General features: G+C 65.9%; 1 protein-coding gene across 1 annotated transcript in view; it reads right to left on the bottom strand.

Moving 5' to 3' along the window:
* ATP6V0A1 (ATPase H+ transporting V0 subunit a1) overlaps positions 1–5,046 on the bottom strand; it is a 193,715-nt gene that overhangs the window by 82,995 nt on the left and 105,674 nt on the right. The window lies entirely within an intron of this gene.

The following is a 5,046-nucleotide window of genomic DNA, read 5'->3' as shown; positions in this document are numbered from 1 at the left end:
GTCACTGGCTGGGGGAGGGTGCAGGCCAGGGGAGCTGCACGGTCACTGGCTGGGGGAGGGTGCAGGCCGGGGGAGGGTGCAGGCCGGGGGTGCTGCACGGTCACTGGCTGGGGGAGGGTGCAGGCCAGGGGAGGGTGCAGGCCGGGGGAGCTGCATGGTCACTGGCTGGGGGAGGGTGCAGGCCAGGGGAGCTGCACGGTCACTGGCTGGGGGAGGGTGCAGGCCGGGGGAGGGTGCAGGCCGGGGGAGCTGCATGGTCACTGGCCGGGGGAGGGTGCAGGTCGGGGGAGTTGCACGGTCACTGGCTGGGGGAGGGTGCAGGCCAGGGGAGGGTGCAGGCCGGGGGTGCTGCACGGTCACTGGCTGGGGGAGGGTGCAGGCCGGGGGAGGGTGCAGGCCGGGGGAGCTGCATGGTCACTGGCCGGGGGAGGGTGCAGGTCGGGGGAGTTGCACGGTCACTGGCTGGGGGAGGGTGCAGGCCAGGGGAGGGTGCAGGCCGGGGGTGCTGCACGGTCACTGGCTGGGGGAGGGTGCAGGCCAGGGGAGGGTGCAGGCCGGGGGAGCTGCATGGTCACTGGCTGGGGGAGGGTGCAGGCCGGGGGAGGGTGCAGGCCAGGGGAGGGTACAGGCTGGGGGTGCTGCACGGTCACTGGCTGGGGGAGAGTGCAGGCCAGGGGAGGGTGCAGGCCGGGGGAGCTGCATGGTCACTGGCTGGGGGAGGGTGCAGGCCAGGGGAGGGTGCAGGCCGGGGGAGCTGCATGGTCACTGGCTGGGGGAGGGTGCAGGCCGGGGGAGCTGCATGGTCACTGGCTGGGGGAGGGTGCAGGCCAGGGGAGGGTGCAGGCCGGGGGAGCTGCATGGTCACTGGCTGGGGGAGGGTGCAGGCCAGGGGAGGGTGCAGGCCGGGGGAGCTGCACGGTCACTGGCTGGGGGAGGGTGCAGGTGGGGGTGCTGGAGGGCCCAGGGTGCGGCTGTGACTCATTTCCAGGAGGGCTAGAGAACGTGCTGATGCCACAGAAAGGGGACAGAGCAAGGAGGGCTCTTGGCCAGCCAGAGAGAAGCCTTGACACGGGTCTGTGGGCCTGATCCTGAGCAGCTGAGTCTCTGCAGGGAGTCCCGGCACGGCTCAGGCTCAGGGCCCTGCATATCCCCCCAGCCTCCCCGCTTGCTGCCATTCTCACTTCCATAGCTGATGTCAGATGCCCAGCGCAGTTCGCCAAGCGCCTGTTCCAGCTTTCCTATCCGCACGCACCGCAGCTGCTTAGCGGGCTCCCTGCAGCCCTGGCAGCACGGAGGGAGGGGCCGCGTGTGCTGGGACACGGTGTGTCTCCTGACCAGCCGACGTCGGCTTTGGGGCTGGCAATTCCCAACCCCCACCCTGCCCCTTTGCAGCCCCTCAGGTGGCAGGGGACACCGGGTGGTTTGGCTTGTGTTTGTGCCCATCCTTCCCTTAGTTCAGACCCGCTGGGCACAGCCCAGCCCCTGGCACACGCGGCCGCCGTCCTGACTGCCATGTGACACACAGGAGAGCAGAGGTTTGTTGTTAACGGAGCCACAATATATAAACTTGCTTCTTTGTTAAGAGCATTTTCTTTCTTACTGCCCGTCCCCCTCCCACCCCCGGGGTCCTTCCCCTGCAGCAAAGCTCACGGCCTGCCCAGCCATGCCCAGGCCAAAGTGGGCACGGCCCCAGCACCTGGGCTCTGTGCCTGGCTCCCTGGTGGGTTCTCTCTAAGCCACGAGAAGGCATCTCTGGACCCCTGTGCTGCCCCCACGGATGGGCAGGAAGAGATGGGGTTGGCTGGGCCTTTGCCATGCTCTGCCCTTCCCTGCCAACCCCATGATGGCACCACCACTGCGGGGGGATGCCAGGCCCCAGGCAGTGGCAGTCCCCAGGGGGCAGGGGAGCCTTGCTTGCCCTCGGTTGGGATCTTTGTTCACTGCCGGAGCTGCCCTTCACTGTTTGCCACGGGAGCTCGCGGAGAAACCAGATGTTCTGCAGCCCCCCAGCCCAGGGCAGGCTGAGCCCTCGCCCCTCTGCCTAGGGCCATTCCTTCAGCATGTGCGTGGGGACCCAGTGACTGGCTGTGCCCCGCACTCACCCTGCCGAGCCGCGCTGCATCCCCCCTGTGCAGCCCAGCCCATGGCAGGGGAGGTGCCAGCTGGCGAAGGAGTGGCCAGGGCAGGGGGCTGTTCACCCTCTGTCTGTTTCCAGGGGCCCATCTATTGTTTTTTACAGATATATTTTTCTTACGGAGAAGCAGAGTAAGCAACTCCCAGGGCACAGACGGGCGCTTGGCTTGAGCGGCCCAAGGCCACCAGGGTTTGGTACCGCACTAAGCAGCTCTGACCCCGGAGGGAGGGAGCCGAGCGGGTCCACGGGGCAGAGCGCGAGTCCTGGGCCCTCCCGAGCTCAAGGTGATGAGCTGGGGGCCATGGGAGGCGGGCGGAGCTTTATCCATTTTCTATGACTGCATCCTGGTGAGCAGCCCGACCAATAAAGTTTCTTTTCTAAAAGGCCAAGCGTGGAGTGTGTTTCCCACGGACGGACTGGGGCGAAGGGCACCGGCCCGGGGGCGCCAGCTGCTGCTGGCTGGCAGGGAGCCTGGGCTCTGCCCCACGTGCAGGGCGGGGGGATCCAGCCACCAGGGGCAGCATCCACCCCTCACCCACATGAAACTGGTGCCCCAGCACAATGGGGGGAAACCTTCCCCTTGTCAGAGGAACAAAGACCTGCGGAAAACAGGCGGGGGGCGGAGGGGCATAGGTCCTGGACCTGGGGGGGCTGCGGCACCTCCTGGCTTGAAGTAGTTTCCTTCATATCCAGGGTTTCCAGTTTGGTTCAATGGCTCTCAGCCCCCCCACTATACACATAGGCTGGCCCAGCCTGGCACCAAGCGAGCCCAGCCCCCACTTGGCTTGGGACATCACTCAGTGCCACTCCCACATTCTGCCAGGCTGTGCCCCCCGCCCCCGAGCGACTGCCCCCAGGCTCCAGCTGCAGGGACAGAGGCCAGGGAGGGCCAGCGACTGCCAGAAGCCCCCCAGCGAGTTAGGGGCAGCGTCAGGACCCGACCCATATTCTGGCTCCAGCTCGTGGGAGACAGATGCAGCCAGGGAAGGAGGTGGGAGCCGAGCACGCTCCCCATGTTGCCAGCTCCATGTGTGGGCTGCGGTTTAAAAAAGGCTGAATCAAAGTTTGCCAGAGAGCGTCGGGGGCCCCTGGGAATAGGCAACAAAATGCACCTGCTCATTGTGATTTCGCTCCCAATAACGTAGGTCCTACATAAAACCAGGGAGTGTTTTGTTTTGCTTTCTCAGGAAGTGGGCTGGACATTTAGAACATGGCAGAAGCTCAGCAACCCCAGAAACCCCTCTAGGGGAAGGTGGCTCATTGCGAATCCCGACTCCCTTTGTCATTCCCCCCATGTCTGTGTACTCAGCTCCCCCCTTCCTGTACCCAGACCCCAGCAGTGACCCACCCCAGGCTGGCTGGACACCCATCTCCATGCCCCGTCCTGAGCCTCACACACATTTGTGGATTTACCCTCCCTAATGGGGCAGGTAAGCTCCATCACTCCCATGTTACGGGGAAACTGAGGCACACAGCAATCACATGTCTCTCCCCAGCCTGGCCCCTGGGGAATCACAGCTACCAGCACAGTGAGTGCCCATCGCCCCTCCACTAGGGGTGGGGGATTCAGAGTTAGGAACGCTGGGGCGGGGGGTGGCCTGTCAAACTGTACCGACCCAGTGGGTTCAGTCCTGGCCCCAGCTGAGGGAACCGTGGCTTGGCATCCCCTCCCTACCCTCTCCCTGTTTACCCAGCGCATCCACCATCCAGCACACGGGCCTGGGGGGTCGAAACAGGCTGGCCTGGCCCAGCTCCTCCCAGCACCACTTCCCCCCAACAGTCCCCGACAGGCAAACACCCTAGAGCCCGCGGAAGCGGGAGAAGGAACCGGCGCCAGCCCAGAACGGGGGGCTCTTACTGCCATGCTGGGGAACAGCTGGATCCCGGCTCCAGCTGTGGGTCTGAGATCCCCTGGGGAGCCCATAGCCCCAAACCCTGGAACAGGAGAGGCCTTTGTCACTGGCGGGAACTGCCCCATCCCGGCTCAGTGCCGCACTTGCCAGCCCTCTGCAACTCCCAGCCCAAGCACTGATCGTGGGGACACCTGGGGGAGCAGGCTGGGCTGTGGGGAGGGCCCAAGGGAAACCCCCCCGCGCTCCCCCGCCAACGCTGATGTGGGCAGGGGGTTCCCCTGGGAGGGCTCTGCATGCAGCGAGGCCTGGGGAGCTGGGAGGAGGGCGGCTCAGCCTTGAGGTTTCCTCCCAGCGCTGACAGAGCCGCGGTGCACAGCCTCGACGCCCCGCACAGGAACGAACGGGGGCCAGAGACAAAGCCGCTGCAGTCCCAGCTGGGGACGTTGCCAGAGAACCAGGGCGGGGGGGAGCCGCATGGGGCAGAGAGGAGCTGCCAGCCTGGGGCCCTGCGGCCTGTCTGGCCCCGCACCAGCTGCTGCCAGAGGGGAGCTGGAAACCCCGCGGCTGGACGCAGCTGCACCAGGAAGCTCCACCCCGCCTGTCAGGCACTGGCTCACGGCGTCTGTCCCTTCCTCGGGCTCTGGCTGGCATAGGCTGGGGTGAGAAGCATCCCCTACATGCCCTGTGCCAGACTCCAGCCCCATCTCCTGGCCGCGCCAGGGCCGGCTCCCAGCAAGGGCAGGCGTTTTCAGGAACCTTGCAGCCTTTTCTGGGTCTTGTTCAACCCTAGAGAGTGTCTGCAAGGGGATGGGGCAGGGACAGCCCGGGGCTCGGCTCCCAGCAGCCCTGGCTGGGTGGGTTTTCCTGTGACATCACCAGCCAGCATGCTGCAGCCCACGGGGAGTCTCCTCAGAGCCTGCTAGGAAAGCCCAGGGCACAGGGGAGTGAAGGGCACCCAGTCGGCCAGCCCCTCAAGGCCTAAGTGTTAGCTGGGAAAATACATCTGCAGCCGTGCAGGGCCCGTCTGAGCTGGGTCCCAGGCACAGAGCGCTCCCCACA

This window comes from Lepidochelys kempii, chromosome 27, assembly GCF_965140285.1.
Source record: "Lepidochelys kempii isolate rLepKem1 chromosome 27, rLepKem1.hap1, whole genome shotgun sequence".
Taxonomy (NCBI): Eukaryota; Metazoa; Chordata; order Testudines; family Cheloniidae; genus Lepidochelys; species Lepidochelys kempii.
Note: the sequence above shows the minus strand (reverse complement) of the source record. Positions and strands in the feature narration are given on the sequence as shown.